Consider the following 25,536-nt stretch of genomic DNA (forward strand, 5'->3'; position numbering starts at 1 on the left):
GTATATATCCCAAAAAGAATTGAAGCTAAAACTATATATATCCAAATCATCATCAACAAACTGGAGTGAGCAAAATTGCATAATGAAAATGGCTATAATATATATAGTAAAGGCAAGCTGTCCAATTATTTATGTTACTTTTTCAATTGATGCCCTGAAACTTAACCCAAGAACAATTAGTCTATCACTTCTTGAAAACAGGTGTTTGAACTTGCTTGAATAAAAGGTTGCTCGCTAAAGCATTATCTAATCACTAAAAAAAAGTCCAGCGAATTCTCAAACCACTTGCATACTGACACCTTTTACAATCAAGATAAGTTAACTTAACTTGAGGAAGATGAAATTCTTCGCAATTACGGTATTGAGTGCCAGATTCATATGGCTTTAGGTTCTTCGCTCACACCAATTATCTGCTTCAACTACTTTCATTGCTGCCAAATTTGAGTTTTGTCAGTCAATTTCCCCTTATATTTTGTCTTAATATATCTCTTTGCTATCCATAACTGGCAAAGAAAAAAAAAAACATTGGTAAAAACCATAATCTACAAAGAAAAAAATAATCATGGGTAAAAACACATTTTAAATTTACTTCCATACATTATCCTAGTATTTTCCTTCCATTTTCCCTATATATTTTTCATGTGCATGGCGAACAATTTAACATGCTCTTACTCTGATGCTCTTAGTACTTCAGGTTTCTACCATACATAAACTAGGGGCTTTGACATGGAAATTATAATGCTGTCAATGAATGAAAAAGTGACATTATTTGCAAAGAGCATCTCTGGATTGTTACTCAGAAGTTTCATATCAAATAGCTCACTAAATAAACAAGAAACTTAAAGCCCTACACCAATATGTATGACAATTCAAAATTACCATTAAGACTTGCAATTACCACAAAAGTTACAGAATTGAAGCTAAAACAAAATATCAGAATCTTCAACTCCAACAACCTCGATTGAGCAAAATTTCGTAGTAAAATGGCTAAAGTTCTCTCAACCTTGCAAAAAGTAGATCTCTCTTTATTCGATCAATGCCATGAAACTTGGCCAAAGAAAATTAGTCCTTACTACTTTTTGAAAACAGGTGTATATTTGAACTTAGAAGGTTGCTCGCCAAAACGGCTCAATAAAGCATTATCTAATCACTAAAAAAAAGTCCAACAAATTTAAGCCACTTGCATACTGTACCGTAAGAACCTTCCAAATCAAAGAATAATGCAGCATGACTTGTGTTGTACAAATTACCTTTACCTTTGTAACATGCTTGACGGAAGCAATTGGCAACAAAACTTTTGGATACTTTCAATAGAAAAAAAAAATACTAAAAACCAAATTCAGGGTCTGCCTTTGAAAAACTAAATCATAACTTTATTATGAATCAGCAAAATAAAAAAAATAACCAGGTCCTGTTTAAGAGTCTGCTATTCAAAATCTAACTCTGAAAAATAAGTCCTGCTTAGAAGGGTCTACCATTGAAAAAATAAATCACAAAATTACTGTGAATCGTGAATCAGCCTAAAAAAGACACAAGTACACCTTGTAGCCCTTAGAGGCATACTAGCAAAATTTTGGCAGATTCGCCATTTACAAAATTTATCCAAATTGGCCAAATGAAACTTGGGTAAAAAAGTCTATCACAAGAACTTTTAAAATTCTAGAAAATATGTATTAACACTTGATGCACTTACTTGACTCATTCACAGCAGCTGCCCCAATGCTAGTGTCAAATGACTGGGGAAAATCAAACTAATGAAGCAAATTCCTCAGAAAATACATGAAAAGCAAACCTCTAACCAGTCATAAGGGAAGGCAGGGATGAACACAAAATTCAAAACTGTTTCGTAGCAAGAAATTTTCATCCTTGGGAAACCTAAGCAACAATGGAAAAGCAAGTGGAAAACCGATGTACTTTACATGGAAGCACCTGGAAAACATGTATGGTACTTTATACATAACTCAGGGGCCCAGGAATTAATTACTTTAATATTCATAGATTTGCCCATTGACAAAACAACAAAAATAGAGTGAGAAACAACTTTAATCTTGTTTAGGTTAAGGAATTCAATTCCATAACCAAACTGAATTCAGAAGAGAAAAGTAGCTTTAAAAAAAATCTTTGACCTAAAGTACTGAAAATACTAAATCAAAATTATCTGGAATTTCTCTCAGATGAACAAATAAAGTTAATGGTTTCTTTATATTTAATCCAAAAGTTAAATACTTCTCTTAGATTTATGAGTTGCCCTTGAGCTTAAAATTTAATTAAAAACCAAAAATTAAAGACATCAAGAAATTAAACTTAGAAACAAAATCAGTTATATCAACCCTTATGGTACGATAAAATATTTAAATAAAAGGGCCAAACTTAAGAATTACTTTACAGTACTGTACTCTGTTCAACCTTCATAACTGATTACATTACTGTACTTAAAGAGATGGCATACAATTCTGACAATCTAATAAAACAAACCTTCAAAGAAGCCACACTTTAACAAGCACAAAAACTTACCTTCTAAGAATTTCCATTAAACACTTCATGAGTACTTAAACAGTGAGCATCTTTATAAGGATATTTAAGTTTTTCCTAATTTATCCTTACTCATGATTTTCACCATCAGCTGCAGTCATCTGTCAAGAGGAAATATTAAGAATCAAAAGGAAATCTATTTAATCTTTAGAACACATTTATTTTTTACACCAAGACTTTAGTTTCAACAAATGAAAAAAGTAACCATATCCAATCAGTTTATCAAAAATTAATTGTCAACACTACCAGTTAAACACCCACTTCATTGTACTGTAGTTACAAAACTGAATAATTAAAGGTCAGGCCATAGAATTACTCAAAGGGATTTTTGGCTATGTGCAAGGAAAAACAGCACTGCTACCAAGGTAGTTGGAAGACTACACTGAACACCTTCAACCTTGTAATAACCTTCAGTATTTGACTAGCTGCCCATTGTTCACCTTCCCTTTATTTCCCCTATAGTCCAAAGGATATACTGTAGGTGAGAAACGGTTATGTAAAACAAATGGCAATAGTTTCGTTAGTAACAATGTCTCTAAAGTGGGACAAATTCCATATCCTAAAATTGGAATACACACTTTTAACCTTTTCAGAAGGTATATTTTTTCATATTTTTTTCCTCTTGAAAACAGTGCATCTTATGGAGAAGAGTTACAGACTGAAAAAGTAGGAAATTAATTTCAACATTTGTTTACATCAGGAATTTTCTTGAAAATTGACACCACAAATTCCAAAATTGAAAGATTTTTGGAAATTAAAATGGAAAAATCTGTCTAATTTCCTTCATTAGGAAAGATTCTACTTAATTTTGCATATATATATATTTTCTTTACATTATATTTTGCACATTATGCTAAAAAGAAAACACAGTATACCCAATTTCAAATTTATGCAAAATAGATGAAAATGATGTGTTCTGTCAAATAAATTGCAAGAGTTTGCTCTATTGCATGAATGTATTAGTAGCAACCTTTAACAACACCATAGTAAAAAAAAACTTACAGTATATATATCAATTCTACTACAGTACCTAGAATTGCTATCATTCCATATTCAAAATGGAGGACGATTTTATTGTGCAAGATGGAATCTGAAAATTCCTTTTTCAATACCTGTATTGGAATATATTATTTGGATCCTCCTAATAGGAAAATAATTAGAATTACGAGCAATTCATTTTTCTGAGTCGAACTGTGACGCCCGGTGAAAAGGGTCCTTCTTTACACTTTTCTGATATAAATACTTCCAAATATACCAGAGAAAGTTGAAAGCATGGAATGCAGAGGTTACTACCCTCGCGCGAGCATCCTGAAGGTGTCGTGTATAAAGCAGAGGCGTGTGAAAACCACTATTCACAAGCTGTCTTCCATTTAGCTAATTCCTTCGTCAAAAGGGATGGGCCAATACAGAGGCACTAGCTACGTTACCTGAACCACACCACCGACGCCCGACGCGAGCGCCATCTGAACGACATCCTTCTTTTGGACGTCGTAAGCGTTGTCTGCTTCGTGTTTTGAGCTTTTTTTTCGCCATGGCTGAAGCTCTTCTTACTGCAGGACCAATGTTAAGTACCAAAGATTGTTTTGACAGCTAATTTAGTACCGGGCTATTATTACTTGAGCTTCAGGATTAAAGTAATTCTTTTCTCAGTCAAAGAGGGGGGAGTAATACCATGGTAGTTGGTCCTAGAGGAGGAGGATTACAATCAATATTTATTTGCTTACCTACTTTTTTTTCTAATGTATAAGCTTGATTTTTTAAATCAATATCTTAAGATTTGAAGGCAAGATTCATGGAAAGGTAAAATTCTTATTTTTCCCCTCACATCCTCACATACAATATAATAGTTTTGAGACAATGCCATTTCCTAGTTCAGACTCAATATCAGTGTAATCATAGTACTGTACTGTATAGTTAAAATAAATTAGGATTTTTATTTGAAAAAACTTTTCATAAAAAAATGAAAATAGCATGACAATTCTTACTACCTTTACAGTAAGGTATTTCAATAAAAGTATGTAAATATCACCCACGAAAGGCATTTAATACCGAATTCTATCTTGGGAATATATATCCACTCGGAATTCCTTTTATGGTAACAGCTCCTGGCCGGGTGGAGATTCGAACCCCCACCTGTGGGCCGGCAACCATGCCAGCACGACTCTAACCGACTGATAGCTCGGTCAGTTAGAGTCGTGCTGGCATGGTTTCCGGCCCACAGGTGGGGGTTCGAATCTCCACCCGGCCAGAAGCTGTTACCATAAAATGAATTCCCAGTGGATATATATTCCCAAGATAGAATTCGGTATTAAATGCCTTTCGTGGGTGATATTTACATTGATTGAAATCATGTGTGCTTGTGATATATGTTCATTCAATAAAAGTATATCTATCTACCAAGACACTTCCCCAAATTTTGGGGGGGTAGACGGCATAAAAAAATAGAACAAATGGGAACTTTTCTTCTCTCCGCTCCCCCCAAACCTGAGGAGGGATTCAGCAGAGTTTGGTTGGCATTGCTAGGATGCCACAGCCTACCCTCCCCTGTTATCCACCACAAACAAAGCTTCATATACCGAGTCCCCTACTTCCGTTACCTTAGCATTCACCAGGGTGATGACCAGAGAAAGCAGCACATTCTTTTGCCTCTCTCACATCTATCCTCCTATCGCCTAGAGCTTTCTTCACTCCATCCATCCACCCAAACCTTGGCATTCCTCTTGTCCTTCTCCCATCAACTCCTGCAATCACAACCTTTATCAGCAGACAACCTTTTTCCATTCTCTCTATACATGGCCAAACTAACTCGCATTTATAACCACTCTCCTGTTAACTAATTTCTTACACCTGTTCTCACTGTCACTACTTCGTTCCTAACACTATCTAATCAAGATACTGTACATCAGCCATACTCCTCAGACATTTCCAACAATCTGTCTCTCCACCATCATTCCCCACAACTCCAATCCATACATCATAGTTGGTAGAATCACTATTATATAGAACTCTCTATACATTCATCCCTAAACCTCTATTCTTTACCACTCCTTTCACTGCCCCAACATTTTACGTCTTTCATTCACTCACTGATGTACACCTGCTTCCACACCATCACTTGCAGCAACAACAACAGACCAAGTACTTATACTGATCTACTTCAAGTAACTCTCTATTCAACATGACATTCAACCTAGTACTATCCTTCCTTCTCATGCATCTCATAACCTCACTCTTACCCACAATAACACCTTCTCCCAACACACCCTCCCAAACTCTATCACTAATCAACCCAGATTCTCCTCTTGAGTCTGCAACTAATACAGTATCATCCACTAAACAACTGATTCCCCTCCCATTCATGATCACTCTCATCTAACAGTTTTAATCCTCGACCAAGCAGTCAAGCATTCACCTCTCTTACAGCTCCATCAACAAAAACTGAAAAACCATGGTGACTTCACACATCCATGTCTCAGGTCCACTCTCACTGGAAACCACTCTCACTTCATTTCCTATCCTAACACACACTTTACTGCCTATGTGTAAACTCTCTACTGCTTGCAATTCCATATAACTCATCACATTCCACATACCTTCCCTATCAACCCTATCATAAGCTTTCTCCAGATCCATAAATGCAACATACACCAACTTACCTTTTGCTAAATATTTCTCGCATATCTGCCCGACCGTAAAAATCTGATTTATACAGTATATCCCCTATCTCTTCAAAATCAACCTGTACTTCTAAGATTGCATCATCTGTTTTATCCTTAACCCTATCAATTAACACTACCATACACTTTTCCAACTACACAACAAACCAATACCCCTTGAATTACAACAATCATGCACATCTCCCACACACCCAGTCCACTGGTACCACTGACAACATAAAACAATATGTCAAACAATCTCACCAACTATTTAAGTAGTCACACTGCCTCTTTTAACATCTGAGCCCTCACATATCCACAACAGGTGTTTTTTCTGCTCTCGTTTCATCTAGTGCTCGCTACCCTTCCTCTCTAGTAATCTTTATCATTCTCATCTCCCATCACTGGCACTTCAACACCAACAGCAATTATATCTGCTTCCCTATTATCATCAACATTCAGAAACCTTTCAAAATATTCAGCCCACCTCTTCCTTGCCTCCTCTCCTTTTAACAGCCTTCCATTTTCATCTTTCACTGTCTTCATTTCTTGATCTACCCTTCCTTACTCTTTTCACCTCTTTCCAAAACTACTACAATACTTATTCTCTTCATACGAACAACCCAATTCCTGACCCCACCTCTAGTCAGCTGCCCGCTTTGCTTCAGCTACCTTACATTTTACTTCAACATTTTTCTCTATATTTTTCATATTTCTCTACACTATAACTCTGAATCCATTCTTCAAATGCCCTCTATTCTCTTCCACTTTCATCTTTGCTCCTTCATTCCACCATTCACTACCCTGCCTTATGCCGTCTCCTAATATCCTCTTGCCCCACACATCACTTGCAATCCCAACAAAATTTTCTATTACTAATTTCTACTTCTCCTCTAGATCACCAGTTTCTCTCACTTTCACCCTGTCATATGATGTTTCCAACCCTACTTGATATTCACTTTTTACCTCTGGTTTTCTCAACTCTTCAACCTTCACTTCCTCCCTTTTACATCACCTCCACTATTTACCAACTCTTGCTACAACTTATTTTCCTTCAACCAAAAAATGATCAGACATATCATTAGCCGAACTCTACACATTTGCACATCTTTCAATCTTCCAAACATCTTTCTTATTATCAACACAATCCATTAGCGCCCTTTCTACCACTTTCCCATGTATACTTATTATCTTTTTGAAAAAAACTACAACTTATCACCAGCTTTTGTTCAACACATATCTACCAGTCTCTCACCAATCATTTTCATCTGGTACGCCATACTTCCCAATGACACCTCCTACCTCTCCAGCACCCACTCCGGAATTTAGGTCACCCATTACAACTACATATTTCCTTCCATCCAGTCCTTCCAGACAGCTACTTAATTTATTCCAGAATTCATTCTGCCCTTTATCACTTTTCTCACAACCTGGCCCATACACACTAACAAAAGCCCAACATTCCCTAGCCAACCCACTCCTTACCCACTAATATTAACCTAGATGATACCACCTCCTATTCCACTACTTTACCTGTCATCCATTCAATCAGCAATAAAGCCACACCCCCTCTTTCATATTCACCCTCCCGCTCATAAGGAGGAAGGTGGAATCAACATTTCTATTTAACACCAATAGAAAATCTGCTAGCTAAAGGGGAAGCTTACCCGTATCTATGTCCATCCAACTACATAAGATTCCCACAACTATACCCCAAGGGATGAGAAGAAGAGAGGACAAGGCTAGACACACACACTACTTAGAATTACGTTGTAACCGCTAACTTATACATGATACTTTTGACCCGGTAAAGGAGTTAAAATCCCTACACCACTTCCTGAACAGTAATCACAGATCCAAGTGAAAACATGTCTCATGACCTGTAAGTGTATTCCCGCAATGTGTCTAGTAAAGGTGGTTCGACAATTCTATTTCCAAAAGTCTCAAATCTCCCATATTTTTGGCGGCTTAACTCTACCTGTGCTTACAAACAGGTTCTGTAACCTGGGTCTGGCAGCCTGGGTTCTTTTAAGGTAGTGTCAGAGTCCTTACAGGACACAAAAGTAACTCATCAGGATCATCAGTTACTTCAAGTAAAGACACTGCAAAGGATGAAAACCTGGATTCAAAGGTAGACTGCAAAGGATGAAAACCTGGATTCAAGGATAGACTTTGTTAAAAAGACCTGTCACCAGTGCTCAGAATGAAAGAAAAAATACATGAGTCCGTGTAATTCGCTTATCTACTTCATTGAAGCAAAGGCATGCAGGAAAAGTTTTCAGGGTAAGGTCTCTATCTTGAGGTTCACCTCAACAAATTTGAAAAGAGCTCTGTTAAAAGACCACAACACCTTGGTTATATCCAAAATTGGAGGTCACATTTCACAGGGAGAACAGGTTTGTTCCATACTCATGGTAAGTGCAGATAATACCAACAAAGAGGATATGTACCCTTTTACCGCCGAGACCGAGAGGGGTCTTTCATTTCATAGGCAAGTTAAAACGTCTGCTATTAGTGGAAAGAAGACTCCATGAGAAGTATTCCTTTGACAGCACCAACCAAAGAAGATGGCCTACATCGCTTGATACATATTAGTGGAGGATTCCCTGAGGTATCGCAACGTCTCATGCAGTCTCGTTCAAAAAGCCTCTCGCTCTGAAGAGGTGTTGGATAACCTCCACCTGTGAAGTGTTAGGGATTCCACAGAGTTGTGGAACCTCTGCAAGTGGACCCAACTGAGCAGACTGTGCAACAGGGGAAGCTCCGAAGGAAAGAGCGTAGATACTTAATTGAACGATATATGGGGATTTGAAAGTACTGTATGCATCTTAATACTGCTTGTCTGACCGTGCAGGGCATATCCATCCTGAATTGAATTTGATGGATGATCTCATTCAGGGCTAAGAGGTCCATTATGGGTCTCCAACCCTGAGCCCTTCTTGACCAAAATAAGACAGCAGAAGCAGCTGTCCTGGACTTCTTCCAATGCTCCTTTTAGCAGTATAGTCTGCACCTATGAATGCAGAGCAAGGTATTTTTTCATTCCTGGGTGATAAAAATTGCCACGTCCTCTGAGCTGGAATGAGAGGAGGGGGGAATGCTGGTGAACAGGAGGCAGTAACGAAAAGAAGTAATTCCACCGTCCTACGCTCTGCCCCATGAAATTTCCACCTCATTCATTTTTATGCCCGGCATCTCCAAACTAATGGTGGCTGAGTGAAGGAACTGCTAGCCCTAGCATGACCAATAGCATCGCCTACCTCTCCTTAAGAGCTGGTCTAGAAGTTTGTCTAGGAGGGATGGATAACCTGGAATGAATGCTCGAGGGAGATGTGGCCTCAAACAGCAACGCTTGGTGAATAAGCAAATCATGATTCAATTTTCTCTACTCACCATCTGTCATCTCTTCCTGCTCCAAGGAACAGAAGAGGTCCTTATGTCATAAAATGATATTTTAATTATAAAATAAATTTTTGAATATACTTACCCGGTGAATATATAATAGCTGCTGCTCCAGCGGCTCGACAGAAAACACACACAAAAACTCGCGAGCGATCGCTATGAAGGTTGCGGGTGTGCCCACCAGCGCCAACTATCGGCCAGATACCGCATATACATGTAAACAGACCCAATTTTTCTCATCCCGCTGGGTCTCTATCGGGGAGGAAGGGGGGGCCTTTAATTTATATATTCACCGGGTAAGTATATTCAAAAAATTTATTTTATAATTAAAATATCATTTTTAAATATTTAACTTAGCCGGTGAATATATAATAGCTGATTCACACCCATGGTGGTGGATAGAGACCAGAGTTAAGTTTACAGCGTATATGCTTAGATTTTTTGACAGTTATATCATAACAAAACCCAAATATATAAAGGTACCTGGTAAGGAAGTTGACTTAGACGATTACTCTGCCTTATTAGTCTGTCTTCCTCACGAAGCCCAGCGATCCTCTTAGGATGCTGAAAGACTCCCAGGAGCTGAAGTATTAAGGGCTGCAACCCATACAAGAGGACCTCATCAAACCCCTAATCTGGGCGCTCTCAAGAAATGACTTTGACCACCCGCCAAATCAACCAGGATGCGAAAGGCTTCTTAGCCTTCCGTACAACCCAAAAAACAATATTAAAAACATTTCAAGAGACAGATTAAAAAGGATATTGGAATTAGGGTAATGTAGTGGTAGAACCCTCACCCACTACTGCACTCGCTGCAACGAATGGACCCAGTGTGTAGCAGTCCTCGTAAAGAGTCTGGACATCTTTTAAGTAAAATGACGCGAACACTGACTTGCTTCTCCAAAAAGTCGCGTCCATAATACTTTGCAGAGATTTATTTTGCTTGAAGGCCACGGAGGTTGCTATAGCTCTAACTTCGTGCGTCTTAACCTTAAGCAAACATCGGTCTTTCTCATTCAAGTGAGAATGAGCTTCTCGTATTAAAAATCTGATAAAATATGACAAAGCATTCTTTGACATAGGCAATGATGGTTTCTTAACTGAGCACCATAATGCCTCAGATTTACCTCGTAATGATTTAGTACGAGCTAAATAGAACTTAAGAGCTCTAACAGGACATAATACTCTTTCCAGTTCGTTGCCTACGATCTCTGATAAGCAAGGAATATCAAAAGATTTAGGCCAAGGACGAGAAGGCAGTTCATTTTTGGCCAGGAAACCAAGTTGAAGTGAACAAGTGGCTTTTTCTGTAGAAAAGCCGATGTTCTTACTGAAGGCATGAAGTTCACTGACCCTTTTAGCCGAAGCCAAGCACACTAGGAAAAGTGTCTTGAGGGTGAGATCCTTCAGGGAGGCTGAATGTAATGGCTCAAACCTGTCTGACATGAGGAACCTTAGGACCACGTCTAAGTTCCATCCAGGAGTTGCCAAACGACGTTCCTTAGAGGTCTCGAAAGACTTAAGGAGATCTTGGAGATCTTTATTGTTGGAAAGATCTAAGCCTCTATGTCAAAAGACCAAAGCCAACATGCTCCTGTAGCCCTTAATCGTGGGAGCTGAAAGGGAGCGAACCTTTCTCAGATGTAAAAGAAAATCTGCGATTGTGCTACAGAGGTACTGGACGAGGACACAGATGCTGACTTGCACCAGTCTCGAAAGACTTCCCACTTCGACTGGTATACTCTAATGGTAGAAGCTCTCCTCGCTCTTGCAATCGCACTGGCTGCCTCCTTCGAAAAGCCTCGAGCTCTTGAGAGTCTTTCGATAGTCTGAAGGAAGTCAGACGAAGAGCGGGGAGGCTTTGATGGACATTCTTTACGTGGGGCTGACATAACAGATCTACCATTAGAGGAAGACTTCTTGGAAAGTCTACCAGCCATTGAAGTACCTCGGTGAACCACTCTCTCGCGGGCCAGAGGGTAGCAACCAACGTCAACCTTGTCCCTTCGTGAGAGGCGAACTTCTGCAGTACCTTGTTGACTATCTTGAATGGTGGGAATGCATATAAGTCCAGAAGAGACCAATCCAGTAGAAATGCGTCTATGTGGATTGCTACTGTATCTAGGACTGGAGAGCAATAGATTGGTAACCTTTTGGTCAACGAGGAGGCAAAGAGGTCTATGGTGGGTTGACCCCAAGTAGCCCAAAGACTCTTGGCCACGTCCTTGTGGAGGGTCCATTCCGTGGGTATCACCTGACCCCTCCGACTGAGACAGTCTGCCAAGACGTTCAAGTCCCCCTGGATGAATCTCGTCAACAGGGAGATGCCTCGATTTCTTGACCATAAGAGAAGGTCCCTTGCGATCTCGAGCAGTGTGAAGGAGTGTGTGCCTCCTTGCTTGGAGATGTACGCCAAAGCTGTGGTGTTGTCTGAGTTGACCTCTACCACTTAGTTTCGAAGAAGCTTTCGAATATCATCAAGGCCAAGTGGACTGCTAATAGCTCCTTGCCGTTGATGTGCATGCTCTTCTGACTTGAGGTCCACAGACCCGAGCATTCCCGACCGTCCAGGGTCGCACCCCAACCCAAATCCGACGCGTCTGAGAACAACACGTGGTTTGGGTTCTTGACTGCTAGGGATAGTCCCTCTCTCAGACTGATATTGCTGTCCCACCATTTCAGGCATGCCTTTACTGGTTCGGAGACTGGGAATGATACCGTCTCTAACGTCTTGTCCTAGTTCCAGTGAGAGGCTAGATGGAACCGGAGAGGCAGAAGGTGTCTCCCTAGTGAGACAAACTGCTCCAGGGATGAGAGAGTCCCTACGAGACTGTTCCAACTCCTGACTGAACAAACGTTTTCTTTTCAGCATTAGTTGGACTTCGAGCAGGGCTTGTTCTATTCGGTGGCAGACGGAAAAGCCCGAAAAAACTGGACTGCGAATCTCCATCCCCAAATATAGAATAATCTGGGATGGGATCAGTTGGGACTTTTAGGTTGACCAAAAGTCCCAACTCCCTGGCCAGACTCAACGTCCAATGTAGATCCTGCAGACAGCGAAGACTGGACGATGCTCTGAGAAGCCAGTCGTCCAAGTACAGGGAGGCTCGGATCCCCGATAGATGGAGGGATTTTGCCACATTCCTCATGAGCCTCGTAAACACGAGAGGAGCAGGACTGAGGCCAAAGCACAGGGCTCGAAACTGGTACCCCACATTCCTGTAAACAAACCTCAGAAACGGTTGGGAATCCGGGTGTATAGGAATGTGGAAGTATGCCTCCTGAAGGTCGAGAGAGACCATCCAGTCGCCTTCCATTAATGCTGTCAAGACAGCCTGGTAGACTTCATCGTGAAGTTTGTCTTGACAATGAACACATTGAGCGCACTTGCCTCTTACGTACTCCTGCAGTGAACATGGCTGCCAGATCATTGGAGCCATCCCTGAGGGACTTGTTCCTGCAGAGAATGTGGCTGTCAGATCATTGGAGCCATCCCTGAAAGCCTTGTTTATGCATGACATAATTGTACAGCAAAACTTCAAACGCTCGAAAAAAAACTCCTAACAGGAGATGGTCTAGCTCTGAAGCCGACCATAAAATCTTGGAGCGTCTCATGGCCAGGCGCCAGGGAGAGTCTATGAGGTTTGAGAAGTCTATCTGGGCAGAGGCAGGAACTCCCAAGCCAAGAACTTCTCCCGTGTCATATCAGACTCTCGCTCTATAAGCCAGCTTAAAAGTAGGGAAAGCAAAGGCTGTATCCCCCAAACTCCTCCTGGTGATAAACCAGTCGCCTAGCAAACGTAAAGCTCTCTTAGAAGAGCGAGAGAGCACTAGCTTATAAAACAACGGCTTCGAAGTAGCTAGGCCTAGTGTAAACTCTGACGTTTAGGCGAACGAGGAGCAGCAGTTACAAAAAGATCCGGACAAAGATCCTTAAAAATCAGCATGATTTATTTAAAGTCCATAGAGGGCTGAGCAGCTTTAGGCTCCTCTCCGTCTGACAGAGTCCTCAAGGGAATATCAGTAGGAGGGGGAACAGCAACTTCCTCATCTGAAGGAACCTTGTCCGACAATAGCCGAGTCTCAAGCAAGGGAGAGACCTGCCGTGGTGGCAATGCTTGACAAGCAGAGTCCAAACGCAAAGGAGCAACAGTAGCAGTCAAGGACGCTATGTCATGTAACTGCTTAAAGGACTGACCAGCAACAACCAACAGGTGCGGGAGGACGCTCGACGTCAACTCGAGACTGCCTTGACTGCCTAGACTGAGCAGTCAAAACAACTCTTAACTGCGGTGCTTGACGCTCAACGTCAAAACAAGTCAACTTCGCTGGTTGGCGAACGTCCTGAACGTCAACAAGAGCATGCGGCAGCGGCTGAACGTCCACAAGCGGCTGAAAGTCAACACTGGACTGCATCGAGTGAGGCTCTACAAAACGTGACTGACGTGACTTTGTAACGTCAACGTCAACAGGACGAGCAAAGGTTCGTTTGGGCGGCTGACGGCCAGGATCTCGATCAGCTAAGCGGCGAGGATCATCGTGAACCTGCTCAGCAGAATAGTCCTCCATAAGAGAGGCAAGCTTATTCTGCATGTCTTGCCGTACAACCCATTTAGGATCAACGGGAATGGTTGCGGTAAGAGACGAGGGTAACGTCTGTGACTGCAAAACCTTGCCTACAAAAAGACTCTCGGAGCCTGTGTTACGCTTTTGTTTAGGCGGCGAGCAGTCTTCCGATGACTGCATAGGGTCAGAGCTGTCCTAATAGTTAAAACCAGGACGCTGGACCTGTCCTGAAAGGACTGACTTTCGCTTAAAGGGCCTCGAAACCTTGTTCCACGGTTTCTTATGCGAAAAGCCTTCGGATGACGAGGAGAAAATCGTCTCGGTCGTCTTATGGTAGGGGCGGTGTTGATGAGACACGCCTGAAACCATACAGGGAACGTCTGTTCGCTGATTAAGTCCTCTCGAACCCATAAGTCGTACGACATTACTTCTCCCCTGGGCTTGGGAGCTTGCAAGAGGTCTCGGACTAGGCGAACGACAGGCACGAACAGACGAACCCTCGGTCGCAACACTGATAACACTTTGCGCAATAATCACTTTATCACTACGATTTTCTGTTTTGCACTTATTTCACTGAAATCGAATTTTACAACAATTCACATTAGGTATGAATAAAACTGATTTCTACCTGAAGCACGCAATTCTACCCTCATCAAAAGGTTATAATTGCGAAATCAGTCGTATAATGTAAGCACATTAATACAAGCAAAAAACAGTAAACATATTTTAAGATAAAAAGATCAGTGGCTGGGAAGGAGACTAAACACTAGTTCATTCAAAACTACGTTTTTAATCTCTCACCGTACAGTGCCTTGGGACGAGAATAAAAACTAAAAAAGTTTTATCCTTTCTCCCCGTACAGAGACTAGGGACAAGAGTAAAACTCGAGAACAACGTTACTCGCTTGGGACGAGAATAAAGATCGGAACGTTCTCTCTCCTCTCTCTCTCTCTCCGTCTCTATCTCTCTCTCTCTCTCTCTCTTGATTTCGCACCGAAGAGAAGAGCCCACTTACCTTTCGTCAATAAACAGGTTATTTGACCAAAGGAAAAAACTGAAAGGTTTTTCAATTAAAAAGTTCCTTTAAAATAGTATTTAAAACATTTAAGCTTTGAAAGAAGAATGAACAAAACGTCAGAATCGATTTACTCTTTCTGCAAAGTGAAACCGTGATACTCTCTCTCTCTATCGTAACGATAGAGCGCAAACTGCGTAGCATAAATAAACTAAACGTTAGTTCATCTTTTAAACAGTACGAAGACTATTCAAAGAAAATCTTTAATAAAATATCTACTAAAAAATATTCATTTAATAAGTTTTAAATCATTTGCTCTGTAAAAGTTATTTACGATTGAAAGGGCTCAACGTTGTTTAACTTCGGTTTCCAAGTTAGGACCGCCTACTCTCAGGAAAGGTCGCATATAAACAAATCATTAAAATTTATCTTGATGTTTATTATAAATGGAAAGCTAATCGAAGAGGCCTAATAAAGGCGGTTGAGATATAAAATATATAGAGGAAAATCTATAATTAATTTATAACGTGATAAGATAATTGCTAAAAGCCTAAAACACACTTCCGTACTAAGGGAAGGGTCGGCCATTTAAAAGTCAAAGAAAGTCCAAAAAACAATCCAAAGTCATCAAAAATTAAATCTATCCAAAAAAGAGTTCAAGATTTAAGTTGAAGATAAAACACCTGCACTGCGAAAGCTCAAACCAAAAGGAAGTACTTCACCAAATATGTTGAGAAAACTCCAGGTTATACAGCGAGTATTGATACGTCTTGTCGTTAAGGCCGACAGAGAAAAAATTGGGTCTGTTTACATGTATATGCGGTATCTGGCCGATAGTTGGCGCTGGTGGGCACACCCGCAACCTTCATAGCAATCGCTCGCGAGTTTTTGTGTGTGTTTTCTGTCGAGCCCCTGGAGCAGCAGCTATTATATATTCACCGGCTAAGTTATATATTTAAAATTTCCAAGTCCAATACCTCTATCTGATCCACTTGCCTTGTGAATTTGGAGGCCACCACATCTTATTTCTTTAAAATCCAATTGACCCACTGGTCAGCTGCTTGAACCAAAAATTTTACTATTTTTGCCACAGACTAAGCGAGGTCCTTGCACAGCTGATCCTTTTTTTGTGTCCGAGAGGTCTTCACTCGAGGCCGAATATCTTGCTGCACTTACCAGTGGTCAAACCAGGATGCCACCTCAAGGGTACACATTGCTTTGGTCTTCATGTTTGAAGCGACCAAAGCTGTAATATTGATTTGCTGAGCTGCCAGCCTTTCAGCTGACAGACAAATCCAGGGTAAAGACAGCTGGATGCAGAGCCAAGGGAGAGGGATGAGAGTCCTGCGTTACACAACGCTTCTGCCTCAAAAATGCTGGGGGAAAGTCTTGAAAGACCGGCCTGCTGTTAGGGAGTCTTCATGAGCTGAAACCTACATATCGTCCTTGACAAATGCCTCTTTGGCTAGCTTGCACCAAGGGAGTTCAAGTAATCTCAAAATTTGGGGGGCATGGCAGCCATCCGACCTTTAATCATAGATCTAGGGCTTTGCCAAGACCGTTGACCCTCCTGATCGAGGCCAGGATGACAGACTCGGCCGCCTCAGATTTGGTAACATTCAAACGAATCACTTGGAGCACCAGTCCAGCTGAACCTGGAGAGTCATAACCTCAGGAGGGTTTACTTCTCTCTAGAGAGGAATCATACTGTGTCTTCATCTTGTTTGGACACTGTACCTGAGGAGGGTCGTAAATTAAAAATTTGTCTAGGTTTTGCTTATCCAAGGAATTATAAGATCTACATGGTAAAATTTTTCCCTTCACTACAGAACCCCTACCTCTATGAGAGAACCTTGGGCCAGAGGATCTCTTAGGTGCTGTCTGAGTTTGCTTTTCCTCTACTTCAATTCCATCTAATAGGGTGAACTAGTGTCTTCTGTCACTCTTATATGAGAAACACTTTCAAGAGACTGAAACAGAAAGTAATCATCTGGAGGAGAAATGCTCCAAAGAGTCAGCCTTTCTAAACAAGTCTCAAGACAAACTCGATTAGTGACAGACTGTAGTCGTCAGAATAAGAAATACACCAGCGTCATTCTAGACTGTCTGTGCATTTGAGAATGAGGATCTAGTGAAAAAGTTTTTGGTAGTGAATTCCTACAAGAGTCATGTTGCTAACACTCTGGGTGCAACAATACAGAAAAGATCTGATGCTCTGTAGATTGAGACCCCTGAATCACATTATGATCAGGTAATGCTCCAAGTTTCTGAACCTTTAAAGTCATCTTCTGACTCAGATCCCTTCACTGAAGATCAAGTGTGCTTAAAGTCATGAATAGTCAATCGTACTGGGGTAGCTTCCTTCCTTTCAGAAAAAGTTCAGGGTCCGCAGCCTTCGCGCGCTTGCATTCATCTTTATTACATATCCTCTGTCCGCCCGGGAAAGGAATAGTACAGCAAGTATCACTAGCATGCTTGATCACTGTGAGCCAGAAATTATGCTCCATGATGACGAATATGCTGTACCACCAGACAAAGTGCCTGTAATGCTCTTTACCACATTATACATTCACCTCATTGTCATCACATATATTGTTCAATGCTTTACAGCTTATCATCATCATCAATCAAGTGTAGGCCTCTTCACTGGCTAGAGTTGCAAATTAATTTTTTTTTTTAATATGTATTAAAATGTTATTTTTATTAGTAAAATAAATTTTTGAATATACTTACCCGATAATCATGTAGCTGTCAACTCCGTTGCCCGACAGAATTCTACGGGAGGGATACGCCAGCTATCACTATACTAGAAGGGGGTGTACTCACCAGCGCCACCTGTGGCCAGGTACTACAGTACTTCTTGTTGACACCTCCTCAATTTTTCCTCGGTCCACTGGTTCTCTATGGGGAGGAAGGGAGGGTCAATTAAATCATGATTATCGGGTAAGTATATTCAAAAATTTATTTTACTAATAAAAATAACATTTTTCAATATTAAACTTACCCGATAATCATGTAGCTGATTCACACCCAGGGGGGTGGGTGAAAACCAGTGTACAAGACTAAAGGATAGCTAAGTATCCTGTATTTCATATAATCAGTTATCTCAAAATAACAATGAAATAATAAGTACCTGGTAAGGAAGTCGACTTGAACCGTTACTCTGCCTTTATTAAGTTCGTCTTCCTTACTGAGCGCAGCGTTCCTCTTAGGAGGCTGAATCAACTCTAAGGTGCTAAAGTATATAGGGCTGCAACCCCTACTAAAGGACCTCTACACAACCTCTAACCCAGGCGCTTCTCAAGAATGAATTGACCACCCGCCAAATCAAAAGGATGCGGAAGGCTTCTTAGCCTACCGTAACAACCATAAAAACAACAATAAAAGCATTCAAGAGAAAGGTTAAAAAAGGTTATGGGATTAAGGGAATGTAGTGGCTGAGCCCTCACCTACTACTGCACTCGCTGCTACGAATGGTCCCAGGGTGTAGCAGTTCTCGTAAAGAGACTGGACATCTTTAAGATAAAATGATGCAAACACTGACTTGCTCCTCCAATAAGTTGCATCCATTATGCTCTGCAGAGAACGGTTTTTATTAAAGGCCATCGAAGTAGCTACGGCTCTCACTTCGTGGGTCCTTACCTTCAGCAAAGCAAGGTCTTCCTCCTTCAAGTGAGAATGGGCTTCTCTAATCAGAAGCCTTATATAATACGAAACCCCGTTTTTGGACATGGGCCTCGAAGGTTTCTTGATTGCACACCATAAGGCTTCTGACTGTCCTCGAATAGGTTTTGACCTATTAAGATAAAATTTCAGAGCTCTGACAGGGCAAAGAACTCTTTCTAGCTCGTTACCTACCATGTTGGAGAGGCTAGGAATTTCAAACGATCTAGGCCAAGGACGTGAAGGAAGTTCATTCTTAGCTAAGAATCCGAGCTGTAAAGAACATGTTGCAGATTCGGATGTGAACCCAATGTTCTTGCTGAAGGCATAACCTCACTGACTCTTTTAGCTGTTGCAAGGCAGACGAGAAAAAGTGTCTTGAGGGTAAGGTCCTTGAAGGAAGCTGACTGAAGAGGTTCGAACCTAGGTGACATAAGGAACCTTAAGACTACGTCTAGATTCCAGCCTGGATTGGGTAGACGACGTTCTTTAGAAGTCTCAAAAGACTTAAGGATGTCTTGAAGGTCCTTGTTGGAAGAAAGGTCCAAACCTCTGTGGCGGAGAACTGAAGCCAACATACTCCTGTACCCTTTAATCGTAGGAGCTGAAAGGGATCTCTCATTCCTTAGATGTAATAGGAAGTCAGCTATTTGGGTTACAGAGGTATTGGTAGAGGAAACTGCATTGGCTCTACACCAGCTCCGGAAGACTTCCCACTTGGATTGGTAGACTCTACGAGTGGATACCCTCCTTGCTCTGGCAATCGCACTGGCTGCCTCCTTCGAAAAGCCTCTAGCTCTAGCGAATCTTTCGACAGTCTGAAGGCAGTCAGCCGAAGAGCGTGGAGGTTTGGGTGCAACCTGTCTACGTGAGGTTGACGTAGAAGGTCCACTCTTAGAGGGAGAGTCCTGGGGACGTCGACCAGCCATTGTAGTACCTCTGTGAACCATTCTCTTGCAGGCCAAAGGGGAGCAACCAGCGTCAGCCGTGTCCCTTCGTGCGAGATGAACTTCTGAAGGACTTTGTTTATGATCTTGAACGGTGGGAATGCGTAAAGGTCGAGATGGGACCAATTCAGCAGAAAAGCATCCACATGAACTGCTGCTGGGTCTGGAACTGGGGAACAGTACAAAGGAAGTCTCTTGGTCATGGAGGTGGCAAAAAGATCTATTGTCGGCTGACCCCACACGGTCCAAAGTCTGTTGCACACGCTCTTGTGGAGGGTCCATTCCGTGGGGATGACCTGATCCCTTCTGCTTAGGCGATCTGCTGAGACGTTCATGTTGCCCTGAATGAACCTCGTAACTAGGGTGAGGTTTAGACTTCTTGACCAAATGAAGAGGTCCCTTGCTATCTCGTATAGGCTCCTCGAATGGGTCCCTCCTTGCTTGGAGATGTAAGCCAAGGCTGTGGTGTTGTCGGAGTTCACCTCCACCACCTTGCCTAGCAGGAGGGACTTGAAGTTCAATAGGGCTAAATGAACTGCTAGTAGCTCCTTGCAGTTGATGTGGAGCGTTTCCTGTTCCTCGTTCCACGTTCCCGAGCACTCCTGTCCGTTCAAGGTCGCGCCCCAGCCCGAGTCCGATGCATCCGAGAAGAGATGAAGATTGGGGGTCTGAATCGCCAGCGATAGGCCCTCCCTGAGAAGGAGATTGGTCTTCCACCACAAGAGAGTGGTCTTCATCTCTTTGGTGACCGGGATAGAGACTGCTTCGAGCGTCAAACCCTTGTCCCAATGAGCTGCTAGATGGAATTGGAGAGGGCGGAGGTGGAGTCTCCCTAGCTCGACGAACAGGGCCAACGATGAAAGGGTCCCTGTGAGACTCATCCACTGTCTCACCGAGCAACTGCTCCTCTTCAGCATGCTCAGGATGCAATCTAGGGCTTGGCTTATCCTTGGGGCCGATGGAAAAGCCCGAAAATCCTGACTCCGAATCTCCATTCCCAGGTACACAATGGATTGGGAGGGAATGAGCTGGGACTTTTCTAAATTGACTAACAGACCCAGTTCTTTGATCAAGTCCAAAGTCCAGTTGAGACTCTCCAGACAGCGACGACTCGTGGAGGCTCTCAACAGCCAGTCGTCTAAATAAAGGGAGGCTCTGATGTCCGATAAGTGGAGGAATTTTGCTATATTCCTCATCAGATGCGTAAACACCATAGGAGCTGTGCTTAGGCCAAAACACAGGGCTTGGAATTGGTAGACAACCTTTCCAAAAACGAATCTCAGGAAAGGTTGGGAGTCTGGATGAATAGGAACGTGAAAGTAAGCATCTTTCAGATCCAACGAAACCATCCAGTCCTCCTGCCTGACCGCTGCTAGGACCGACTTCGTCGTCTCCATAGTGAACGTCTGCTTGGTGACATAAGCATTGAGCGCGCTGACGTCCAGCACCGGTCTCCAACCTCCTGTCTTCTTGGCCACCAGAAAGAGACGGTTGTAGAAGCCCGGGGATTGATGGTCCCGGACTATAACCACTGCCTTCTTCTGTAACAGGAGCGACACCTCCTGGTGCAACGCTAGCCTCTTGTCCTTTTCCTTGTAGTTGGGAGAGAGGTTGAATGGAGAAGTGGTCAGAGGGGGTTTGAGGCAGAATGGTATCCTGTAACCCTCCCTCAGCCAACTGACAGACTGGGCGTCTGCCCCTCTCTTTTCCCAGGCTTGCCAGAAGATCTTGAGTCTGGCTCCTACTGCTGTCTGGAGAGGAGGAGAGTCAGTGTTTGCCTTTTGAAGTCTTGGAACCTTTCCTAGACTTGCTCCTGGAAGAGTCTGGACGGGAGCTTCCTCGGCTGGGGGCTCTACCACGAAAGGGCGGAATAAACCTCGTAGCAGGAGTATCAGCCACTGGGGTGCGATAAGTCCTGGGGACTGAGGGAGCAACCTTAGTCTTACGAGCTGAAGAGGCCACAAGATCATGGGTGTCCTTTTGAATCAGGGCCGCAGACAAGTCCTTAACAAGCTCTTCGGGAAACAAGAACTTAGAGAGCGAAGCGAAAAGGAGTTGAGACCTTTGACAAGGTGTGATGCTGGAAGAAAGGAAGGAACAAAGCTGCTCCCTTTTCTTAAGCACTCCTGACACAAACATTGAAGCAAGCTCGCCAGATCCATCCCTAATAGCTTTATCCATGCAGGACATTAAGAGCATGGCTGAGTCCTTGTCCGCAGGGGAGGTCTTCTTGCTAAGGGCCCCCAGGCACCAGTCTAGGAAATTGAACATCTCAAAGGCTCTAAATACACCCTTTAGGAAGTGATCTAGATCGGAGAAGGTCCAGCAAACCTTAGAGCGCCTCATTGCTGTTCTACGAGGAGAGTCTACCAAACTTGAGAAGTCAGCCTGGGCAGAGGCAGGTACTCCCAAGCCTGGTTCCTCTCCTGTGGCATACCAAACGCCCGCTTTAGAAGTGAGCTTAGTCGGTGGGAACATAAAGGAAGTCTTTCCTAGTTGCTGCTTAGACTGCAACCACTCCCCTAAAATTCTTAGAGCTCTCTTAGAGGACCTTGCAAAGACGAGCTTAGTATAAGTTGACTTGGCTGGCTGCATGCCCAGCGAAAACTCAGATGGCGGAGAGCGGGGGGTAGCAGAGACAAAATGGTCTGGGTATACCTCTCTGAAAAGAGCCAGGACCTTACGAAAGTCAATAGGAGGAGAAGACTTGGAATCTTCCACATCTGATGAGGGATCCAGGTGTGCAGCCTCATCATCAGAAACCTCATCACCAGAGTGTAGCGAAGTGAGAGGTAAGGTATGCTGAACAGCAGAATCTGCACGAGCGGGAGCAAAAATGCTTGTGGTTTCATCCTCAAGTCTCTGTTGCTGAGGCAAAACCTGAGGTTCAGGCTGCAAAGGCTGGTCAAAAGGAGTAGCAGAAGGTAGGCGCATGGGTTGAGGAGGCTGACTCCTGGCATGAGTGTCTTGACTCAAGAGTTGCGCTTGCTGTAAGGTTAGCGGATGCGCAGTAGCAGGTTCCTGAGGAACGAGTTGAGGTTCCTGAGGTGTGAGCTGCGAGAGTTGAGGTAGTGGCTGCGCAGAATGTAGTTCTTGTCTCGCGAGTTGAGGTTCCTGAGGCGCAAGGCTAAGGTGTTGAGGCTCTCGCCTTGAGGAGGGTTGAGGTCGCTGCAGCGAGAGCTGAGGTGTCTGCCTCATGGATGGGAGAGGTTGTTGTACCTCAAGAGAGTGTAGCCTCACTGGTGGAACCGCAAGTGGAAGCGGAGGAAGTAAGGTATAAGCTTCCTGTTCCCATTGCTGAGGTTGCCTTAAGGAAGGCGGAGGAAGCTGCACACCGCTGGAAACTGGCAACTCAGTACGTGGTAAGGTATCCTGAGGAGCCTCAACATCGTACGCCTGGCAGACAGGACTGCGGTTAGGCGGAGCGATCGCAGGAGGAGGTGTAACCTTCTCAGCCTGACACTCACGCATTAAGACCGCAAGTTGTGACTGCATGGACTGCAGTAGAGTCAACTTGGGGTCGGCAGACACTAAGGTCTGCTGAGGCAAAGCCTTAACAGAAGAGATCTGTTGCGGCAGCACCTTACTCCTCTTAGGAGGTGTGCAGTCAACTGATGACTGCGGCGAGTCAGAGCTGATCCAATGACTGCAGCCAGGTTGTAGAGCTCTTGAGGTCTGGACTTTGCGTTTGATAGGTCTTGAGACCTGAGTCCAACGTTTTCTCCCTGACAATTCTTCAGCAGACGAGTAAAAGACGGGCTCAATCGTCTGCGGGTGGGAGTGACGGTCTCTGGAAGACACGCCCGCAACCACCGAGGATACTTCTGTGCGCCGATCAAGGCCTGCCGAACCCTTTTGCCCTTCGACATTGCTTCTCCCCTGGGCTTGGGAGCTTGCAAGAGGTCCCGGACTGGGAGGACGACTGGCACGCACAGAAGTACCCTCACGCACCACACTGACACTGACACTAGCACTTGGCACTGCACTGACACTAGCACTTGTCACAGCACTGGCACTATTACCCCCCACTGCACTCTTGACCTTAAGTTCCTTGACTTCGGCCATAAGAGACTTATGATCACTAACCACCGATTCCACTTTGTCACCTAAAGCCTGAATGGCACGCAAAACAACAGACATATCAGGTTGAGGGCAAATAGTAGGTTCGGGGGTAGCCACTACAGAGGGAGGAAAAGGTAGGGGATCATGAGGTGAGGAAAAAAGTGAAGAGCGAGAAGAACTCCTCCTAACTCTCTCTCTCTCTAACTTGGTTGAATATTTAAGAAATCGGACAAATTCAAGTTCCGAAAGTCCGGCGCATTCCTCACATCGATCTTCCAACTGACAGGGTCTTTCCCTACAGTCAGAACAAGCGGTGTGAGGATCTACCGAGGCCTTCGGAATACGCCTATTACAAGACCTACATCGTCTATGGGGTGGGGCTTGTGAAATGTCAGACATCTTGAATCAAAGAGTTAGCCAAGTGGGGATTCCAAATCAAGCAAAAAGATCGTTAACCATTAATCAGAACTAAATAATAGCTATCTAAGCTAATATAGAAGTTTTCCAGTAAAGCGACAGCCGAAATCTGAGAGAAATACTTCACCAAAAGCCGTGAAAATACTCCAAGATCATAAGCGTATCCCAGAACGTCTTGCCGGAAGCACGACAGAGGAAAAATTGAGGAGGTGTCAACAAGAAGTACTGTAGTACCTGGCCACAGGTGGCGCTGGTGAGTACACCCCCTTCTAGTATAGTGATAGCTGGCGTATCCCTCCCGTAGAATTCTGTCGGGCAACGGAGTTGACAGCTACATGATTATCGGGTAAGTTTAATATTGAAAATTTGAGTTTAAAAAGTTTAAGAATGCAGAAAAGTTTGATAAGCACTGGGAGACTTCACAAAGGCCTAAATATATAAAAAAAAGTCCATAAACATTTAAAAGATAATGAAAACAAATATAACACAGTAGTTTCTATTCAAGGGTTTTTCACCTACTGCTGTGGGTTGAGAATGTAACACCCACAACAGCAAAGGGATTACTGTACTATAATTAGTGTCCTTTTTTTTCTCAAACAAGTCGCTTCAAATCATAAGAAAATATGTTTTTCCATACTTTGAATATATTTGAATTTATTTACTAGAATGATAGCAAAGTTCAGCTATCTACTGTGGCTTACAAGGTGAGCAAATGGTTTTGTGGAGGGGTAATTCATAAGTTTTTTCTTGGTTGGGAACCAATGACAATATGAAGTATGAAGACTAGACAAAAAATCACCTACATTAAATTCCTTCTCCTCGCTTTTGTACGGTTTCCAAAGCTCTGCATGAAAATGACAGCAAAAAGATAGATCAGTCACTTGAGCAGGGTTTCTAGTAGTTGCAGATTACCCTAATTCTGATATAGTGAACTAATTCATAGAATGGTTTATTCTTCAAGATATCCACCATTATCCTAAAATAAAAAAAAAAATAAAAAAAAAAATCAGTTGTCAAGAAAAGTTTTGAATACGGCAAATCATACACCATAGAAATTTGGGCATAAATATATTACAGTATACAAGTGTAAACTTTCTATATGACAAAGTATTGTAATACAGACTTGTGTCAATTTGTAATATACACCAGTACATGCATTCTATAAGTTACCTTCGGCAGCAGAATTATTGCAGTCATCCATCCTATAACCATCAACCAAACTACATAAGGAACTTCTGTTCTGATGGGACATTACTCTTGAACCATGCCAACACCT

At 42.7% G+C, this 25,536-nt stretch overlaps 1 long non-coding RNA gene across 2 annotated transcripts; it reads right to left on the reverse strand.

The window, feature by feature from the left end:
• Nucleotides 1-333: 333 nt before the first annotated feature.
• On the reverse strand, nucleotides 334-25,536 carry LOC137656114 (uncharacterized). 2 transcript variants are annotated; one of them, XR_011046948.1, is made up of 4 exons: nucleotides 25,431-25,536; nucleotides 25,064-25,236; nucleotides 2,515-2,633; nucleotides 334-503 (listed from the first exon to the last, which is right to left on the reverse strand). It is a non-coding gene; the product is annotated as an uncharacterized lncRNA (long non-coding RNA). The 2 variants fall into 2 exon arrangements; XR_011046949.1 differs by having other exon boundaries at nucleotides 487-542.

Source organism: Palaemon carinicauda, chromosome 17 (genome assembly GCF_036898095.1).
Source record: "Palaemon carinicauda isolate YSFRI2023 chromosome 17, ASM3689809v2, whole genome shotgun sequence".
Classification (NCBI taxonomy): domain Eukaryota; kingdom Metazoa; phylum Arthropoda; class Malacostraca; order Decapoda; family Palaemonidae; genus Palaemon; species Palaemon carinicauda.